A 22,223-nucleotide genomic window follows, 5' to 3' on the forward strand; every position below is an offset into this window, starting at 1 on the left:
GGTGAGGACCAGCAGGTACAGCAGCTCTGTCAGTGGCAAAATGTTATTTGTACCTAGCCGTTCTTTACATTCTCAAACTGAGACATTCTTTTCTTCCTTCTGTTAGCTCTTTCAGGCTCGAGTGTGCCTGTAGGCTTGCATATTCTTGCTTCCTGGCTTTTCTAAATAGTATTCCTATATATTTATTACAAATACTGATGACCTTTTAGAATTCCATAGAAGTACTGAAACCTCCTTGTTCAGCCGTAGATAGGCTGTTTTATTTTTTGGATTTGTATAGGTACATTTTGTTTGCTGTATGGATGGAATTAATGATGTTTTATGATTATGAGCAGCACTTAATCAGATAAGAGCGACACCTAACTGCATAAGTGATGCTGAATATTGGGCCCTATATTAATAAAAATCAATAATGCATACAAAAATATTATCCTAAAACTTTATTTTGCTATAACAGCCACCAATAATGCTGTTGGTAGGGCTGGCTTAACCATTAGGCAGACCAGGCAGTAACCTATGGTGACTGCCTCTGGAAACAGCAAAGAATAGCTTCAAGTCAAAACACAGTAAGTGTCTTGTCAGCTACACAACCTTAAGGACCTATCAGCACATACTTTTTTTTTTTTTTTTTTACCTGTAATGGGGGAGGGAGGTAGTTTTCAAACAGCCAGTTTACCCAGGTAAATACTCATTGACCCGACAAATGACTTTTGCATTTGCCCTAGTGAAGAGAAATTTTACAACAGGTTGCCTAGGTCGGGAGGCCAAATTGGCACCTGTTTTGAGACTATTTAATAAAGATAACATAGATGCCTATGCATTTTTATAAAATAGCATCACACAGGCTACTGAAATTGCAGCTAAAATGCAACCATTATCCTTTCTTTAATGTTTTTAGTCTCATGCATTAATCCAATGGTCTCTAATGTTTCTCATACCTCACACTAACACTATTTGCTTTTGTCTCACCTAGAATGTAAACCACACTGAACTCTGGCACAGGGATATTAGGCGGTATACAAGAATTGATTTGAATTTAATTGAATTGAACCACATACAACTGCTTGGAACAGGTGAAATATGTGAATAGGTGCGTATTTGATGGCTTCAACCCATTCATCTACATGGATGGCATATCAATCTACATACCATTTGACAAGGACATGACAGAAATCGCTACCACAATAACCCAAGGGGTGAATGTCCTAAATTGGTTCAAGGGGTTCCTAACCCAACGTTCGTATCAAGTCACATCAAATTCAACCACGTCTAAGGCATGGACACCTGAATGTGGAGTACCACAAGGATCACCTCTCTTACCAATCATTTTCAACCTAATGATGATCCCTCTGGCAAAACTCCTATCAAACCATAACCTCAACCCTTATATATACGCTGATGACGTGACAATATACATCCCATTCAAACAAGACATTAACAAAATCTTCAACGAAATCAATAAAAGCCTACACATCATGAACACATGGGCAGATGCATTTCGTCTGAAATTAAATGCTGAAAAAACTCAATGCCTGATACTCACCTCCCAGTACAACACAAAAGAATTCACCGCTATAAACACACCAAACCTAAACCTTCCAATCTCAGAAATGCTCAAAATCCTTGGAGTCACTATCGACCGCCACCTAACACTCGAAACTCACGCAAACAACACAACTAAAAAGATGTTTTACTGCATGTGGAAATTGAAAAGGATAAGACCATTCTTCCCAAGATCCGTCTTTCGCAGCCTAGTGCAATCCCTCGTACTCAGCCACCTGGACTACTGCAACTCACTATACGCAGGTTGCAAAGAGCAAACACTGAGGAAACTTCAAACAGCCCAAAATACGGCAGCCAGACTCATCTTTGGAAAGCCAAAATATGAAAGTGCAAAACCATTACGAGAGAAACTGCACTGGCTTCCACTCAAGGAACGCGTCACTTTTAAAGTATGCACATTAGTCCACAAAATCATCCACGGCGAAGCCCCAGCCTACATGTCTGAGCTAATAGACTTACCATCCAGAAACGCCAAAAGATCATCCCGAACCTTCCTCAACCTCCACTTCCCCAATTGCAAGGGCTTGAAATACAAGACGCTACACGCGTCAACCTTTTCTCACATGAGCACGCAGTTTTGGAATACACTGCCGCGCAACTTAAGAACGATCCACGAGCAAGCTTCCTTCCGCAGATTACTGAAGACCCATCTTTTTGAAAAAATTTACGGAAAGACCAAAACACATAAAATCCACACTTACTGTTCATTAATACACTATACATCCACTTCTGAACTCTCATCCCCTGTAATCCCACATCACTCATACCTTTACTCACAGAAATATGTATACCATATGTCTTTATGCCTTAGTATTGCCCTTTAAGCTCCCATTGTCTCCTTCCAATGTTCAATGTTTGTGTTCCATTGTTGCACTCCTTAGCGACACTTCGATTGTCTTGCATAATTCTGCACAATGTAATCCATAACCAATTTGTAACAAATTGTACTTCCATCATTCATTTCTTATTGTAAGCCACACTGAACCCGCAAAAAGGTGGGAAAATGTGGGATACAAATGCAATAAATAAATAAATATCATTGAATCCTAGGCAATTGCATTTAAACTGAAGCTAAACAGAGAGAAAACACAATTCATAATTCTCACATCCTCCTACTGCAAGGACATCTTCTCCAGCATTAATCTAGATGGGTTCACCCACCCGAAAGCAGACAGCCTGAAAGTCCTTGGGATCACACTAGACTGCTACCTATCCTTTGAAACACAGACAATGAATGTAGCAACGAAAATGTTCCACACAGTGTGGAAATTAAGGCACATCAGAGGTTACTTCCCAAGAAAAGTCTTCGGCATCCTAGTACAAATATTGACCTTAGCACAGCTAGGCTACTGCAATGGAGTCTGCGCTAGATGCAAAGATCAGGTCCTGAGAAAATAACAAATGGTGCTAAACACCGTCATGCAACTGATATGAGAATGCAAAGACTTCCTCCAACTATGGGAGCTCCACTGGCCAAACACACAACCCACCCATAACAAAGGACATACACTAGACATCGTCACCCACAAACTCTCATCAGAACCAAATATCACACTAATAGACACAAAATGGACATCCAGGCCATGGTCCGACCACTACAGTGCAAACCTTTCCCTCCACTGGAGAACAAAAAAGACACAACAAAAACAACAAACTTATACTATGAGAGGCAAAATAGACCCACTAATATTCTGGCAACAATTCTATACCGACGAATGGACAACACCCACAGACTCACCCCAATTTCTTCAAGAATGGGAGAACAGATGCAGAACAATACTAGACAATATAGCACCACTCCAAACCAGAACCTCACATAGAAAAAACTCAATACCATGGTTTAACGAAGAACTGAAAGAGCTAAAAACACAGGTCAGAAGACTAGAAAGAGCATGGAGCAAGAAAAAAGATGAAAACACACTTAAAAACTGGAAACAACTACAAAGAAAATACAAATACACTATCAGACAAACTAAAAGGACGTATTACAAAACCAAAATAGGACCAAACTACAAGGATACATACAAACTATTCTCTCTCGTAAATAATCTCCTAAATACTACCACAGTTACATCCAACAACACAGATACCCCATCAGCAACCAATCTTGCAAATTACTTCAAGGAAAAAAATCATAAAGCTCCGACTCATGATACCTACTAATGTAACGGACTACGCAAACATCCTTGAATGTCTAGACCCAAAACCCGGGGAATGCCCAGCAGATCGATCATGGACCAACTTTGACACGATCTCATCAAATGAAATCTCACATTGGCTCGGGAAATATACCAAATTGCAATGCAAACTAGACATCTGCCCTAATAATCTAATAAGATTTGCACCTAAACATTTCAAAACAGACCTCACGAACCACGTAAATCACAGGCTTCAAAATGGGCTCTTCCCCACGGATAAGGGAAACATCTTACTTACTCCGCTACCAAAAGATGCAAAGAAAAGCACAATGGACCTAACCAACTACCACCCAGTAGCATCTATTCCACTTACAACTAAGCTCATGGAAAGCATTGTGACGAAACAACTTACTGAATACCTAAATAAACATTCAATTCTACCAGGGGCGTATCTGGACTCCGGCGGTAGGGGGGGCCAGAGCCAGAGGGAGGGGGCACATTTTAGCGCCCCCCCCCCCCCCCAGCCGCCGAGCCCCCACCGCCACCAATAACTTAGTCTCTCCACCCCCCTCCCGCCGCCAACCCTCCCCCGCTACCGTTCTTACTTTTGCTGGCGGGGGACCCCAACCCCCGCCAGCCGAGGTCTGCTTCCACCTGCCGCTGCCTTCAAAACTTCTTCTTCAGCCGGCGGGGGACCCCAAACCCCCGCCAGCCGCCCCGCGCTGTTTAAAATTCATCTTCGGCCTCCGTGGCCGTGCTGCTGGGATAGGCGGCGCTGTTGAAATCCACTTCGGAGTCTGACGTCGCAGCACGTACAACGTACAACGACGTCAGACTCCGAAGTGGATTTCAACAGCGCCGCCTATCCCAGCAGCACGGCCACGGAGGCCGAAGATGAATTTTAAACAGCGCGGGGCGGCTGGCGGGGGTTTGGGGTCCCCCGCCGGCTGAAGAAGAAGTTTTGAAGGCAGCGGCAGGTGGAAGCAGACCTCGGCTGGCGGGGGTTGGGGTCCCCCGCCAGCAAAAGTAAGAACGGGCACGGGGGAGGGTTGATGGCGGTAGGGGGGGCCAGGGCAAAATCTGCGGGGGCCCAGGCCCCTGAGGCCCCACGCAGATACGCCCCTGAATTCTACACGAGGCTCAATCAGGATTTCGGTCAAATCACAGCACCGAAACTGTTCTAGTGTCCGCAATGAACTCATTTAAACAAACAATTGCAACTGGTAACAACATACTCCTCCTACAATTCGACTTGTCCAGTGCCTTTGACATGGTTAATCAGGAAATACTATTACATATACTAGAATACTTCGGAATAGGAGGCACAGTTCTCAAATGGTTCAAAGGATTCCTGACCACAAGATCATACCAAGTAACAACGAACGCGGATAGATCACCCCCATGGATACCTGAATGTGGAGTCCCCCAAGGATCCCCCCTCTCGCCAACCTTATTCAACCTGATGATGATACCTTTAGCCAAACTGCTAGCCAATCAAAACCTCAACCCCTACATATATGCAGATGATGTCACAATCTACATCCTGTTCAAACATGATCTAAACGAAATTACCAACGAGATTAACCAAAGCCTCCAAATAATGCACACCTGGGCAGATGCATTCCAACTAAAACTTAATGCAGAAAAAACACAATGTCTTGTACTCACCTCACAACATAACGCAAAACACTTCTCTACCATAATCACACCATACTGTTCTCTCCCTGTCTCACAAAACCTGAAAATTCTTGGAGTCACCATTGATCGAAACCTCACTCTCAATGCTCACGTGAAAACACGACGAAAAAGATGTTCTACTCCATGTGGAAACTTATAAGAGTAAAACCTTTCTTCCCGATATACATCTTCCGTACCCTGGTACAGTCAATGGTAATAAGTCATCTGGATTACTGCAACGCACTATACGCGGGCTGCAAAGAACAGACCATCAAAAAACGACAAACTGCCCAGAATACTGCCGCCAGACTCATATTTGGAAAAACTAAATATGAAAGTGCAAAACCCTTAAGAGAGAAGCTCTACTGGCTCCCACTCAGGGAACGCATTATGTTCAAGATCTGCACGATTCTACACAAAATCATTCACGCAGACGCCCCAATCTACATGCTAAACCTTGTAGACTTACCTCCAAGAAGCACCACAAGACCATCCCGCAAATTTCTCGACCTGCACTTCCCCAGTTGTAAAGGACTAAAATACAAGCAGATGCATGCTACTACATTCTCGTACATGGGCACGCAATTATGGAATGCATTGCCTACAGACCTGAGAACAATCGATGAAACAACTATCTTTCGCAAATCTCTGAAGACATATCTCTTCAACAAGGCATACAATGAGAACTAATAGTCACAATAATCCACCCGACAACCCACTCAGTTAAGATAGCACACCTACTATAACTACCTTAATCATTCCTTCCCTTCCTCTTTCTTCCCTTATTTAACCTCTGCACAATATTAAATGTATCTGTCACCCTGTAATGACAATGTTAACAAAACTATGTAAGCCACATTGAGCCTGCAAATAGGTGGGATAATGTGGGATACAAATGCAATAAATAAATAAGTAAATACATGGAAAATCCCATTTCGAAAGAGTCACCCCACTACTCTGAGCCTTACACTGGCTCCCTGTTAAGCAAGAATAACCTTCAAACTCTGCACACTAACCAACAGAATCATTTTCGGTCTTGCTCCCGATTACATGACAGACCTAATAATCCTACCAATATGTCACATCAGCATGGAATCAAGAAACTATCTCACACTCCACTTCCCCAACAGTAAGGAACTGTGATACTTATCAGTTTACTCATCATGCTTCACATATCTAAGCACACAGAACTGGAATGTGCTCCCAAAAGCCTTAAGAAGCATAAACAGCTACCTGATCTTTTGCAAAAAAACTCAACCTTTTTCTTCAAAAAGTTATTCTATGATGACTTGGAGCGGGGCGGGGCAGGGCGGGGGACAACGATTCTGGATCAGGCAAGTGAACTAGAAAGAACTAGAAAGTGAACTAGTTATCTCTGCACAACTAGTCTGAACTCTATCCCTCTACCTGCAGATAGGCATAGAGTTCCCCTCAGTGGCATAGCCATGGGTGGGCCAGGGCCCACCTTATTTGGACTCTGGCCCACCCAAAATTGTACACTCTTGCTATGGCTTGCAGAGGTCCTCAAACCCTGTCAGCTGAAGATTTCCTCCTTCTCCTCTTTCAAGCGACAGCTGGCAGCACTTGCCTCGAGCTGAAACCAACATCAGCCCCTCTTCACATGCTTAGTTTTCATGCATGCACAGCCTGCTGGCCATGGCATCAGCTCAAGGAAAATGCTGCTGGCTTGTTTGGAAGAGTGCTGACTGTCTGAGCAGGAGGAAATCTTCAGCTGGCGGGGTTTGTAGATCCCCTCCTGCTCTGGTATTTAATATTGTGGACTTGCAGGTGGAGGGAGGGATGAAGAGCAGAGCAGAGGGGGACTAGGGACAGGGGGAGGGCATGAATTCCATGCCTACCCACCTTGGACTCAGGCCCACCCAAAATTGGCTGTCTGGCTACACCCCTGGTTCCCCTACTGAACTACTCTACCTCATTGTAAATCCCTACGAAACACCCAATAGTTCTCATGAATATGCAAATAACACACTCAACCCTCTTGTAAGTACTCTAGCCTAGTGGTTAGTGCAGTGGACTTTAAGCCCGGGGAACTGGGTTCAATTCCCAGTGAAGTTCCTTGTGACTCTGGCCAAGTCACTTAACCCTCCATTGCCCCAGGTACAAAATAAGTACCTGTATATCTCTACTATAATAAAAGGCAGCTTCAACATTCTGAAGCTGACTCCGTGGCTTCAAGTGAAGGATTCGTTAGGATCGTTAGGTTTGTCGCTCTGTCACCATCTCTGTCGGCCCCGCCCTCGCGCCTCTGATAGGTTCGCCGCCCTCGACATCATCACGTTTTGACGTCGAGGGCGGCAGACCTATCAGAGGCACGAGGGCGGGCCCAACAGAGATGGTGACAGAGCGATGAACATGAAGAAAAAAAAAACCCTTCACTTCACCAACGGAGTCAGCTTCACCACGTTGCAGGTGGGTGGCTGGAGGGGAGGGAAAGAGAGGGGGCAACTACCCTGGAACCGGGAGAGAGGGAGGGCAACAACGCTGGAACTAACTTGGAGGGGGGCCAGACGGACCCAGAAACTGGGAGGGAGGGGGAGAGGGGGGGAACGACCCTGGAACAGGGTGGGTGGGTGGGAGGGAGGGAGGGACAGTGGACACTGGAACTTGGAGGGGGGGCGGACCCTGGAACTTGGAGGGGGGGCTGACCCTGGAACTTAGAGGGGGACCAGGTGGGCCCAGAAACTGGGATGGAGGGAGGGAGGGGGGACCATGAAACTGGGGGAGGGGGGAAACGACCCTGGAATTGGGTGGGTGGGAGGGAGAACGGACACTGGACCTTGCGGGGGGGGGGGGGGCGGACCCTGAAACTGGGAGGGAGGGGGCCCCTGGCACACACTCTCATTCTTACACACACACTCTCGCACACAGTCTCACTCTCTGTCACACACACTCACACATTCACTCTCGCTCTGTCACACACACTCACACATTCACTCTTTCTGTATCACACACTCTCTCTCACACACACTCTGTAACACACACACACACTCCGAGGAAAACCTTGCTAGCGCCCGTTTCATTTCTGTCAGAAACGGGCCTTTTTTCCTAGTATTATATAAGCCGCTTTGATTGTAACCACAGAAAGGCGGTATATCAAGTCCCACTCTCTTTCCCTTTCCTATGATTTCTGTAAGCCACATTGAAACAATATTTATTGGAAAACGTGGGATATAAATGTCAAAATAAATAAATAAAAATTTAAAAACATATAATCTGCCACATCTTCACTCCTGAATATGCCTACAGGTCATTTATCAATATATACCTTCTTATCATCGCACATTATTTTAGCCATGTACCTCACGAGGTAAGTTTATGAGACCCTTTATTAAATGACCCCATTATTCCTCTGATTCTGTAAAAGCTGCCAAAAATTCAGCATGCGAATTTGGGCGTACTCCCAATTTGTGCATGGAATTTAATGGAATAATGAGTCAATTAGTGCCAATAATTAGCTTAACAAGCAATTATTAGGACTACATTTAATGATTATGTATGCATATAAATTTAGGCATGGCTCAAAAAACGGGGCGCAGAAATGGGGGTGTCGGCATTTCGGGCCGGAGTATAGGCGTGATTTTGCATTATGTATGTAATTAGGGCTGCACATGTAAATTTAGGTTTGATCATTTGCACTGCGCCTAAATTTACGCATGACCCTAAGTGCTATTCTATAATCTGCACCTAACTTTAAGTGCGGATTATAGAATAGAGCTTTTTCCGGTGCTGAATTTTTAGGTGCCATATAAAGAATTCCCCCCCTATGTGTATACATACACACAGAATAAAGCTTAATATTTAAAACATCATGTTCAATTATGCATTTAAATATAGGAGTATTGTGGGAGGAGTGGGGTTGGGGTGATCAGAATTGTTGACTTTAATTATAAATATCTAAGGGGGGCGGGAGTCAAGGAGCCTGAAAATGTATGTATTTATAAATTGAGGAGGGAGAGTGCAAATGCTGACTTCACATAGGGTGCCTCTCATCAGCTCTGGATTTTGGAGCTGCAGTATTAGTGGATGCCATTCTTTTATTTGGGGGGGGGGGGGGGGGGAGAAAAAGCAGGAGTGCAATGTTGGCTAAATAAATGTATAGAAGCCTCAAAACAACTTATTATAAAATAACAGCATCTCTATCTCTTCTGTCCCTATCTTTTCAGTCCCCAGCTCAGCCTGAGAGCTAAGGACTGCTGGAAAGTCCCTAAACCCCAGGAGCAGGTGCAGCTGTCAGGATTTAATACATAATCCCTTTTATTGGTGCTTTTCTGCAGACAAGAGATGGGTGGAGAGGAAGAGCCCTGCCATACCCACAGAAATCTAATCAGTGCTACCAATCTAGCATGAGCGACACTGGGTGAGGGAGTGAGAGCAAGCAAAGTAGGCACATAGCATAATGCAGGAATAATTTGCTGACATTTCTGCAGTACTCCCAGATTTCCTCATTAAGGAACTGAAATTTAATAAGGTTTCAGGAAGGGTTGCTTAGCAACAGAGGACAGGGGTAACAGGCTAATCCCTGTATCTTCTCTCTTGCGGCAGTGTTGAGCTGACCCAGTGCTGTGTTTGCCTGTGTGTGTGTTTTTCAGGGCAGGGATCCCAGATGATACAGTGATAAATGAGTTGATGAGAGATAGTTGTAGCTTCTAACACAAAGTATATTTTTGCTTACAGATCTATTCTGGCTGCTGGGTTTTGCTCCTGCTCTTTTCAATCTGCTTTCTTAAAGGGAAATTAGCCTGATAAAATCACCATGTCTATGTGCCCGCTCCCCTCTCTAATAACTTTTGAACCATCCAATTTCATTCAAATTGCTGCCAGACGGTACAGCATTCTGTGCATATTCACCTCAGTTGCCCTCAACACTCTAAAATTTGGACTCTCTGTTTCATTTTTTCCCCCAAACAGGCCAGATTAGTTCACGTGAAGTGTTAGGGAGATCAAAACATAACATGATATCATTGAGAATGTTGGAAGGTGTTCTGCCATTGTTAGTACCAATGGCCACAGCAAGAAACATTATGAAATGGCCACACAGCTCCTTGTTTGTGGTTATGTACTGCACAGCAGAAGAATGTTAAGGATGTTAAGTTTTTCAGCTCAGCATGGGTAGGTGCCACCAGACAAGAAGCATCATTGCATTCAGTGCCATCAGTTCTGTGCCTCCCAAATGGATTACTTCACTTTGGTTAAAATAAGCCTTGTGGGTTTATCAAATATATGACAGATATAAAAGCTCCAGCACTGGGGTTTTTCAGACTCTGCCAATGTTGTCAAGAGCTGCTGCTCCAAGGACCTGCAGCTTTAAAAATGTTCACCGATACCATCGTGCACTTGCACAACAGGTTGACCTGTTCCTCCCCTTTGCGTCCATTAGTGATTCCCAGCCCTGCGTTCTTCTTAATACTCCCCATCATGTGCTATTGATCTTAATATTTGTCTCTCCTCTTATTATAGCCTGAGCCTGTAACTTGTAATACTCCCTACTTTCTGCACTCGCACTTAATGAGGTAGATATTCATTGGAGAGACTCCTGCCTGCTTTAATCCCATTAAGTGGGCCATCCCTGGATATTCAGCAATGCTTAATTGCACAGTGCAGCTGAAAATCCCCTCTGACTGCTGCAGCACTGTACAGTTAATGGGCAGTCTGTGGGCACAGTCCAAAAGGAGTGGGCAGTTATGTAGGCCCCAGCCATATTCAATGCTGGTGTCCAGACAGGTAATCGAGCAGGTAGGACTGTACAAAAGGCCGTCCTATCTTTGCCTGCTTAGCTGTGTGGGTGCCAGCACTGAGTATCAGCTGGTATCCACATAACTTCTGGGTCAGCAGCGGACCTGGAGTTTCAATGCTGGTGCCTAGATATAGCCCTGGCATGGAAATATCCAGGTTAGATGTATTTCCAAACACTTGATATACCACTAAAAGGCCTACATGTGGAGGCGTATTTTCAAAGCACTTAAACCTACAAAGTTACACGGAGGGGAAATTTTCGATATGACGTCTAAGTCCGACTTTGGCCATTTTCCAAAAAACGTCCAAAATCTGAATAGAAAAGAAGGGTCATTTTCAAAAAAGAAAAATGTCTTTTTTTTTTTTTTTAAATACTGTTTTGAACAAGGCTTTGTGATTTGGACATTTTTTTTTGGTCCATTAAAAAAAAAAAAAAGGTCCAAGTGCAAAACGCATAAAATCAAGCCATTGGGGTTTAGGAGCTAGCATTTTTAATAGACTGGTCCCCCAGACATCCCAGGAGATAAATGGGGCACTTCAGTGGACTTCAAAAACATGCTCCCACATACATATCTTACCATTGCTCCCTTATTTTGTCTGCTGAGCCCCCTAAAACCCCCTACCCCCAACTGTACACCATTAGAGTAGCCCTTATGGGCGAAGGGGACACCTAAAGGTGGGAACAGTGGTTTTCTGGTGAGTTCTGGAGGGCTCACAGTTTCCACCACAAATGTGACAGGTAGAGGGAGATAGGGACCTGAGTCCCCCAAGCTATGGTGCACTGCACTGACCACTACACTACTCCAGGGACCTGGCTGCTCTAATAGACCCGAGCTCTAACATCTGAGGCTGTCAGAGAGGCTTGGAAGTCATAATTTTATTCACACTTTTGGGGGGGTGGGAGGTCAGTGACCATTGGGGGGGTATTGGGGGGTCACCCCTGATTCTCTCCAGTGGTCATCTAGTCATTTAGGGCGCCCTTCTGTGCCTTATTTGTTATTAAAACAGGTGTAGCTCAAAATGTCTTAGTTTTAGTCCTGGGTGGTTTTGTTTTGTTCCATTATGGCTGTAAAACATCCAAGTCTTAGGAACGACCCCCCACCCCCCCCCCTCCGACATGCCCCCTTGTATTTTGAATGCACTTCTGATGGACTTCATAGAAAAACGTCTAAAAAATGGTTTTGAAAATATTGATTTGGAAGTTTCTGTGAGAAAAACATTCATATGCCACTTTTTAGATGTTTTTCTCTTTCGAAAATGAGCTCCATAGGCAACTAAGTGGTTTACAATAATTTCATAATAGAGACAAACAACTAAGCAGTTCACATAATAGGTACAAAGAAATCAATAAAAAGACATTATGTTAAAACAGATAGCTAGAATTAATCATAAAAGCATTAAGCTAAAACAACTTCTTAAAAGACAATAACAGAGACATAAGACCAGGGCTTTTTTTGAGGGGGTACTGAGTACCGGCATCTTTTCCATTGTCAGCTAAAATTGACCCATGGACTCCAAGTTTTAATGAAAGAGTTCAGGCTCTACACACCTGAACTCTGCCGTCATAGATTCTGTGACTGGTTGCAGGGGCCTGGCTATTGTGGAGTGGGTCCCTCAGTGATCACCACACTCCTGAAGGGTGGCTTGGCACTTGAGTACCAGCACCTTTTTTGCTAGAAAAAACACACTGCATAAGACTAACCAAATGGATAGAAAAGAGATGAGTCTTGAGAGCTTTTTTAAAGGCAGGAAGTGGGACGATTCCTGATGTGTAATGGTAAGTCATTCCATAGCTTGGGACCAACATAACGGAATGCAGAGTGGTAGGAGGTGGAAAGATAGAGTTGAAAGGGGGTGAGCAATACCAGGGTCGTTATCAGCTAAGCAGAGACACTGGAGTGGAGCATATGGATTGAGATAATAGATGAGATAGGCATAGGCTGAGGGAAGCCTGGATTTGTATTCTAGAAGAAGGATATTAAATGCTATGTGAACAGAAACTGGTAGCCAATGTTCAGAACAGAGAAGGGGTGGGGGTAACATGGTCAAAATAATGGGCATTGTGGAGTAATTTCACTGCTGTCGATTGAACTAACTGAAGATTCAGCATGCGGCAGTCAGCAACTTTATGCTTCAATTTGTTTATTAATTTTCACTTTTAACAAGAATACACTTGTTTTGAAATACAGCAATACTTAGCTAATCAAAGTATTATAACTCTTCATATAAACAATAAGCAAGAAAAAATATTAACATACTTTTCAGAATCTTATCAAACAAAATAATCATGCTTCCTTAGACCCCATTTAAAATCATGAGGCAATCAGAGTTAGGGAAGAATTTTTCATTTCTATATACAGAAGAAACTTAGTGGCATAATACTCCCATTTACTTAAATTGTTTACAATTGCTTAGAATCTAGAAATGATTTTAGGCTTTCTGGTGAATAAAAGGTATATTTAACCTGACCCAGCCTAACTAAACATTTACATGGGTAAGCGAGAAAGAACAACCCGCCTATCTCTAAAGTTCTTACTTTCAATGCTAAAAAGGCTTTCCTTCTTTGCTGGGTCGATTTTGTAACATCGGGGAAGATTTGTACTTTTACCCCACCAAAGGAAATTTGTAAATTTTTAAAATAGAGTCTCATAATATTATTCAAGTCCTGTTCAAAAATGAAAGAAACTATCAAAGTTGACCGCTCTGCTTTTTCGTCCACTGTAGATTCTAGTATTGCTGATATATTTTCAAGGTCTAAATTAGCTTGTAATTCGTCTTGTTTTTTCCCTTTCTCTCCTCTGGGATTAGGAATATAGTAAATCTTATTTACAGGCGGCATCGCTTCCAGGGGTATTTTTAAGACTTCATTTAAGTATCTTTTAAACAAGTCATAAGGATTAATCCCCGGGAGTTTGGGGAAATACAACAGACGCAAATTTAATCTTCTGTTAAAGTTCTCAATTTGTTCCAACTTTCTTCGGATATCTGCATTGTCTTTAACCAAACCAAATTTAAATTCTTGAAAAGAATCTGCTTTATTCTGAAGATCAATTACTTTTTCAGCAAAATCTGTTTTTAACTGGTCAACTTTAAAATTCAATTCTTGGAATTTGTTTTCAAAAGCACTCACTTCTCCTGATGTTCGTTGTAGTGTCACATCCATTTTATTCAGCATTGTCCATATCATTGCCAGATTTACCTCCTTCGATGTTCCTATTGATCTTTCTTCTGCTGTCGGCAACTTCCCCGACGTTTCCCGCCCTCCACAAACAGTTTCGCCCGCAACACTTCCGGTAGGGCGTCTCTGCTCCTCGGGCTCCGTCGTAGACGCCGGGCATGGAGGTTTCTCAATTGCAGGTGGAGAAAGAGATATTTCTTCGCCTTGCAGGGCCTCCGCTTCCCCAGAGATCCCTGCTAAAGGCTCCGTATCTCCTGTTGTATGGGAGACTGGCACAAAAAAACGCCCGATACCCGACAAAGGCACCGTGGGAGTCGAGGTAGGTGGGGGAACTACCCGCGTTACCCCTTTTCGTTTTGTGTGTGGCATTCTGCTATAGAAGTATTTTTCTGCCGAATGGGGCTCAGAGCTGCTTTCCGTGCGTCTTACTATGCCGCCATCTTGGATCACCGCAGTCAGCAACTTTAAAACCACAGACCACCATTGGCTCAATTAGTGAGGGGAATATTTCCAACAATCTTTAGTTGTATAAATGCTAGCTTCATCTCCTGTTAGTTCTACCAATGGACCCGGTGTCCTTTGTTTTTTAAATATTTCTGCCTTTAAGTCTCCTGTTCTGAGTTATTACCATAAACATAGCCCACCCACATTGCTAGGGATGTGTATCAGGTGGAGGGGCACAATCAAACGGGGCGCCCAAGTTTTCATGAAGGTGTCCTCGGACAGCCCCGCAAAGGGGCTCCATTCTTTCGTTTCGATAATACAGTCGGGGACGCCCAAATCTCAACATTTAGGTCAACCTTGAAGATGGTCGACCTAAACGTTGAGATGGTCGACCTTACAGATGGTTGTCCCCGATTTTCGGCCATAATGGAAACAGAGGACGCCCATCTCAAAAACGACCAAATCCAAGCCCTTTGGTCGTGGGAGGAGCCAGAATTCTTAGTGCACTGGACCCCTGACATGCCAGGACACCAACCGGGCACCCTAGGAGGCACTGTAGTGGATTTCACAAATTGCTCCCAGGTGCTTAGCTCCCTTACCTTGGGTGCTGAGCCCCCCCCAAACCCACTCCCCACAACTGTACACCACTACCATAGCCCTAAGGGGTGAAGGGGGGCACCTAGATGTGGGTACAGTGGGTTTCAGGTGGGTTTTGGAGGGCTCACATTTACCACCACAAGTGTAACAGGTAGGGGGGATGGGCCTGGGTCCGCTTGGCTGAAGTGCACTGCACCCACTAAAACTGCTCCAGGGACCTGCAGGTTCAGGAGCTGACAAGAGAAGGAAAAATACTAGACTTAGGCCCAGATGCACTAAACTTTAACGACCATTTAATGAAGAATTTTTGAACCGTGGCATGCATTAAAGGCCATTTTCCGACGACGGTATCAGAAAACGAAAACGGAATGCAGATGAGCAAATTGTGTAGAAACCCTATTGAAACGAGATGCACTAAAGTTTTCCGCCTGCCCTAATGCTGGAAAACTGCCGGAAAGCTAACGACAGGTCTGTACCTGTCATTAGGGCTGTCCGACTAAAATCTCCAATGTAACCCCCCTCCCCCCCCCAAAAAAAGTTCTTTATTGACGCCCAAGGTAGCTGCTGCTCCCCCTGCATCTATGTGAAAAAGTGAGAAAAAAAAAAGGATCGGGAGGGGGCAAAGGCGCTTGTCAGGAGAGTCCTTTATGGACAGCCTTGCCTCCCTGCCCCGCCTGAGGTCACTGCTACGCCCCGCTTCCCCCCCCTTGAATTAAATAAAAAAACAAAACAAAATTCAAAACTTTAGCAGCCCTGGGCCCCCCTCCCTTCCTTTCTCTCAACTCCTTCTCCCCACAGCTCCGCCTCCCGCCATCACCCCTGAGGTCGTCGCCACCGCTTCCCCCCTCCGCCTTACCAAGCCCGCGCAGCACCTCTCACCTCTGTGTGAAGGCGCTGCATGGGCAAGAAGAACAGCTATGCCTCCGAGTCTTTGCGTCTCTCCTTTCCTCCTGGGCCCGCCCCCGTCTGACGTCAGTAACCTACGTAGGTTACTTATGTCAGACGGGGGCGGGCCCAGGAAGAAAGGAGAGACGTGAAGACTCAGCGAAGAGGTATCCGCTGTTCTTCTTGCCCATGCAGCGCCTTCACACAGAGGTGAGAGGCGCTGCGCGGGCCCGGTAAGGCGGAGGGGGGACCGGTGGAGGGGGGGAGTGGTGGCGACGACCTCAGGGGTGGCGGGAGGCAGAGGCGTGGGGAGAAAGAGTTGAAAGGAAGGGAGGGGGGCCCAGGGCTGCTAAAGTTTTGAATTTTGTTTTTTTATTTAATTCAAGGGGGAGAAGCGGGGAGCAGCGGCGACCTCGGGCGGGGGGGGGGGCAAGGCCGTCCATACAGGACGCTCCTGACGAGCGCCTTTGTCCCCTCCTGATCCACGTGTTTGTGTTTTGGTTTTTTGACATTTGTGGCATGCGCAGAGCAGCCAGCATAACGCTTGGCTGCTCTGTGCATGCTTTAGGGGCCGATTACCGACGGGGATTACACCAGTTTGATGCATTGTACTTTACAATACCACACCGAACATGTGCGACTTTTTTTTTTGGTGCATTGTTCGTTTTTTAAAATTCGTTAAGGACTTTTACATTTTTGATTTTTTAACGTTTGGTTGATGCATCTAGCCCTTAGTCCTTAGTGGAGCTCATGATCTAGTGCAGGGGGTAACGGTGCGAGGGCCACTTGATAACAGTGATCATAATATGATCAGTTTTGATACTGGCATTGAAGTAAGTGAACTTAGGAAAGCAAATACACTAGCGTTTAACTTTAGAAAAGGTGATTACGATAAAATGAGAAAAACAGTGAAAAAAAAGACTGAAAGCAGCAGCTCACAGGGTAAAAAACTTGCATCAGGCGTGGATGCTGTTCAAAAACACCATCCTAGAGGTACAGGAGAAATATATTCTGCGGATTAGAAAAAGAGGAAAAAAGACCAAACGTCAGCTGGCATGGCTAAACAGTAAGGTAAAGGAAGCCATTAGAGCTAAAAAACAATCCTTCAGAAAGTGGGGAAGAGAATCAACTGAAAATAACAAGATAAAACATAAGGAATGCCAAGCCAAATGCAAAGCGGAAATGAGGGGGGCAAAAAATGACTTTGAAAAAAAGTTAGCGTTAGAAGCGAAAATATATAGTAAAATTTTTTTTAGATACATAAAAAGCAGGAAGCCGGCTAAAGAATTGGTTGGGCCATTGGACGAAAATGGGGTTAAAGGGAAGACAAAGCCGTAGCAGAGAAATTAAATGAATTCTTTGCTTCGGTCTTCACTGAGGAGGATTTGGGTGGGACACCGGTGCCAGAAAGGGTATTTGAAGTGGGCGAGTCAGAGAAACTAAGTGAATTCTCTGTAAACTTGGAAGATGTAATAGGTCAGTTCTTACAAACTGGAGTAGTAAATCACCTGGACCGGATGGTATTCTTCCCAGAGTATTAATAGAACTAAAAAATGAACTTGTAGAGCTACTGTTAGTAATATGCAATCTATCCCTAAAATCAGGTGTGGTACCGGAAGACTGGAGGGTAGACAATGTTACGCCAATTTTTTAAAAAGGTTCCAGAGGAGATCCGGGAAATTATAGACCGGTGAGTCTGACGTCGGTATGGGGCAAAATGGTAGAGGCTATTATTAAGAATAAAATTACAGAGCACATAGAAAAACATGGGCTGATAAGACCAAGTCAACACGGATTAGAGAAGGGAAGTCATGCCTCACCAATCTACTGCATTTTTTTGAGGGGGTGAACAAGCATGTGGACAATGGGGAGCCGGTGGATATTGTGTATCTGGATTTTCAAAAGGCGTTTGACAAAGTGCCTCATGAAAGACTCCAGAGGAAACTGGAGAGTCATGGGATTGGAGGTAGGGTATTACTATGGATTAAGAACTGGTTGAAAGATAGGAAGCAGAGAGTAGGATTGAATGGTCAGTATTCTCAATGGAGAAAGGTAGTTAGTGGGGTCCCGCAGGGGTGTGTGCTGGGACCGCTGCTTTTTAACATATTTATAAATGACCTAGAGATGGGAGTAACTAGTGAAGTAATTAAATTCGCAGATGACACAAAATTATTCAGGGTCATCAAGTCGCAGGAGGAGTGTGAAAGGTTACAGGAGGACCTCGCGAGACTGGGAGACTGAGCGTCCAAGTGGCAGATGAAGTTCAACGTTGACAAGTGCAAAGTGATGCATGTGGGTAAAAGGAACCCGAATTACAGCTATGTCATGCAAGGTTCCGTGTTAGGAGTCACAGACCTAGAAAGGGATCTGGGAGTTATCATGGATAAGACGTTTAAAACTGCTCAGTGTGCTGCGGCGGCTAAGAAAGTGCACAGAATGTTGGGTATTATTAGGAAAGGGATGAAAAACAAACACAAGGATGTTATAATGCACTTCTATCGCTCCATGGTGTGACCGCACCTCGAAAATTGTGTCCAATTCTGGTCGCTGCATCTTTAAAAAAGATATAAAGGAATTGGAGAAGGTGCAGAGATGGGCGACGAAAATGATAAAAGGGATGGAATGACTTCCCTATGAGGAAAGGCTGAGAAGGTTAGGGCTCTTCAGCTTAGAGAAAAGGCGGCTGAGGGGTGATATGATAGAAGTCTACAAGATAATGAGCGGAGCGGAGCGGAGCAGAGCGGACAGATGTGAAGCGTTTGTTTACACTTTCAAACAACAATAGAACCAGGGGACACAAGATGAAGCTAGAATATGGTAGATTTAAAACAAACAGGAGAAAGTTTTTCTTTACTCAGCCTGTAGTTGGACTCTGGAACTCGTTGCCGGAAAATGTAGTGACAGCAGCTGGCCTTACGGAGTTTAAAGGGGGTTTGGACAGATTCCTGAGGGAAAAGTCCATTGAACATTATTAAAAATTAAATTTTTTTTTTTTTTTTGGGGGGGGGGGGGGGGGGTTGCCAGGTACCTGAAGCCTGGATTGGCCGCTGTCAGAGACAGGATACTGGGCTTGATGGACCATTAGTCTTTTCCCAGTATGGCGGTGCTTATGTTCTTATGTACTGCTGTCATGTGGTATGACATTTGAGGCTGGCAAAAAAAAAATGTTTTTTTTTTAGGGTGGGAGGGGGTTGGTGACCACTGGGGGAGTGAGGGGAGGTCATCCCCGATTCCCTCCGGTGGTCATCTGGTCAGTTCAGGCACCTTTTCACGGCTTGGTCGCAAGAAAAAATGGACCAAGTAAAGTCAGCCAAGTGCTCGTCAGGGACGCCCTGCTTTTTTCCATTATCAGCCGAGGACGTCCATCTCTTAAGCACACCCCAGTCCTGCCTTCACTATGGTGCCGACACCTCCCCCCCCCCCCCCCCCCCCGTGAACTTTGGTCATCCCCGCGACGGGAAGCAGTTGAGGACGCCCAAAATTGGCTTTCGATTATGACAATTTGGGCGACCCTGAGAGAAGGACGCCCATCTCCCGATTTGTGTCGGAAGATGGGCGCCCCTCTCTTTCAAAAATAAGCCTGTTAGTGTGCATTCAATTGCTTGGAATGCCTTAAAACATTTAATACGTTAAATTGATTTATTGTGAATTACAGATGAGATACATTAGTATGTGTTAAAAACTTTTTATTAAATTGAATGTAAAATTAAATGAACAAAAGTCTGAAAATCAGGGAAAGTAGGCCAAATGAATCAAAAACTTTTGCCCTGTGTACAGCCATAATTATTGCTATTAATAACCCCTGCACCTGTTATACTAGGACTTGTCCTCACTCCTGTGTTTTATCATTCACTCCTATGGTCTTTCCCTGCTCTAGTAAAAATTAATGCTGCCCTTGTCCTATGTTATAACCCAGCTCCAGGTTTCATTAATCATAATAAGACGTCAGCAAGCTATTAATATTAATAAAAGATCACCAGACCCATATTGTTTCATTCCTTTTAATTGATTACAAAATAAAAATCAAAGTTTAACAATAACAAAGAGCCACTCAGATCCACACTCTCCCTTTGCTTTGGGTAACTTCCCATCTCTGATGCAATCACTATATGTTCCAGTCAGACAGCAGGGAAAATGCATCACTTGGAAAATTCTCTTTCGGTCTTTGTTTCCTTTCTCTTTCAGGCCCTCATGATCAAAAGCAAACTCCGGCGCTAGAAGCTGTTAACGCCATACTAGCGCCGGAGTTTGCTGCCAATCCATGATCAGAGCCCTCGAGCGCCTGAAACAACGTACTCGAGGGCTCTTAGCGCAAGTAGCATGCTAAACAGGGCTTTGAGCGCAATTAGCTTGCAAATGCATGCTAATCAGTGCTTAACGCATTCATCCCCAATGATCAGCGTCCAGCGCGCCAAAGATTGGGTTGCTGGCCGCGGCAAAATCAAAGCCAGCTCCGAGCTGGCGTTAGACTTTGCGGATCATTGGGGAGGAATGATGACCCCCCCCCCCCCCCCAAAGCAAACGTGAACAGGGGGCTGGAGGTCCGGTGGAACTCCGGTCCCCCCGACGATCCCCCCCCCCCCCCATGTTCAGGGAGGGCTGGAGATCCGGTGGGTCTCCAGCCCCCACCCCCCCCATCCATGGATGGGAGGGTGGGAGAGCCTTTGGCTGGAGGCGGCCACTCCATGATTTCTGGGGGTTTGGGGGGGCTGGAGATCCACCGGACCTCCAGCCCCCCCCTGTTGATAGATGGGAGGGTGGGAGAACCTTTGGCCGGAGTTGGCCACTCCACGATTTCTGGGGGTTTGGGGGGGGGGGGGGGCTGGAGACACACCGGACCTCCTGTCCTCGTTGTTCGGGCCTCGGCAGGCTGTTTGACAGGTTTGGGCTTTTGACAGCCCAGACCTGTCAAACAAGTGCGGGAGGATTGTGCTGAGCGCATGCTCAGGCGCAATTCTCCCGCACTTCAACATAATAATCAAAGATAATAGCGCTGCTTAGATTTGCATGCATTATCTTTGATCATTGATGCAGAAAAGCCCTGCGCTGTCCCAGCGCTATTTTTAGGGCGCTGTTTGGAACAGCGCGGGGCTTTTGATCATGAGGGCCTCAGTCGTTTCATTCCTTTCTTTTCTGGCCTAGCCATTTCCTCATGGTCATTTAGGCCTTTGTTGGGGGTACAGCACCATGAGCCTTTTTTTTTTTTTTTACAGCTTAGCAGTAGTTCCCCACCCCCATTTTATATTCCATCACAATTCAATTAATTCAGCCACTACAGCAAGTCTTCAACTGCAGTCCTGCAATTATGGGCACTGACTCCAGCCACTAGGTGTTGCCACTCTACAATGACAGGCACCCCTTCCATTGTGGTTTCTGCACCCCCCCCCCCCCCCCCCCCCCCCCCAGCTGCATGTGTTGCCTCTACAGTACCCTCAGGGCCAGGGAATAGAAAACACTGAAACACAGAAAATGACAGCAGATAAAGATCATATGGCCTAACTAGTCTGCCCATCCACACGATCTACTATCCTTTCCTCTCCCTTCAAGGTCTTCTGTCCTTGTCCCATGCTTTCTTGAATTCACATACAGTCTTCACCACCTCCACCCACCTCTCTTTCCCTGAAGAAGTATTTCCTTAGATTATTCCTGAGTCTATACCCTTTCACCTTTATCCTCTCATTCCAGAGTTTCCTTTCATTTGAGGCTCGCCTCCTATTCCTTTATGCACAGAGGTATTTAAATATATCTTCATTCCATATAAAGATTAAACTTACATGTCTCTATCATATTTCCCTTCTCCTGCCTTTCTTCCAAAGGCAATCAAGGAGAGATATGAATAGAGAAATTATGTCTTACCTGATAATTTTCTTTTCTTTAGTCAGCAACAGTGTTCTGAACCAGTGGGTGTTGTCCCTTCCTACCAGCACGTGGAGGTAGAGAAAACTGAATTCTGTGAGTGACATTACAAGCATAAGCTAAGGTACTTC

General features: G+C 44.9%; 1 protein-coding gene across 1 annotated transcript in view; it reads right to left on the reverse strand.

The window, feature by feature from the left end:
• Positions 1-3,060: 3,060 nt before the first annotated feature.
• The window catches only part of CDIPT (CDP-diacylglycerol--inositol 3-phosphatidyltransferase), a 75,096-nt gene continuing 55,933 nt past the window's right edge, over positions 3,061-22,223 (reverse strand). Inside the window, exons 7-8 of the transcript XR_003942738.1 lie at positions 5,659-5,664; positions 3,061-3,072 (exon numbers count right to left, since the gene is read on the reverse strand). The gene's annotated coding sequence lies outside the window, so the exon portion shown is untranslated. The remainder of the gene's footprint in view (positions 3,073-5,658; positions 5,665-22,223) is intronic.

The sequence above is a fragment of the Microcaecilia unicolor genome, chromosome 7 (genome assembly GCF_901765095.1).
Source record: "Microcaecilia unicolor chromosome 7, aMicUni1.1, whole genome shotgun sequence".
In the NCBI taxonomy this organism is placed as follows: Eukaryota; Metazoa; Chordata; class Amphibia; order Gymnophiona; family Siphonopidae; genus Microcaecilia; species Microcaecilia unicolor.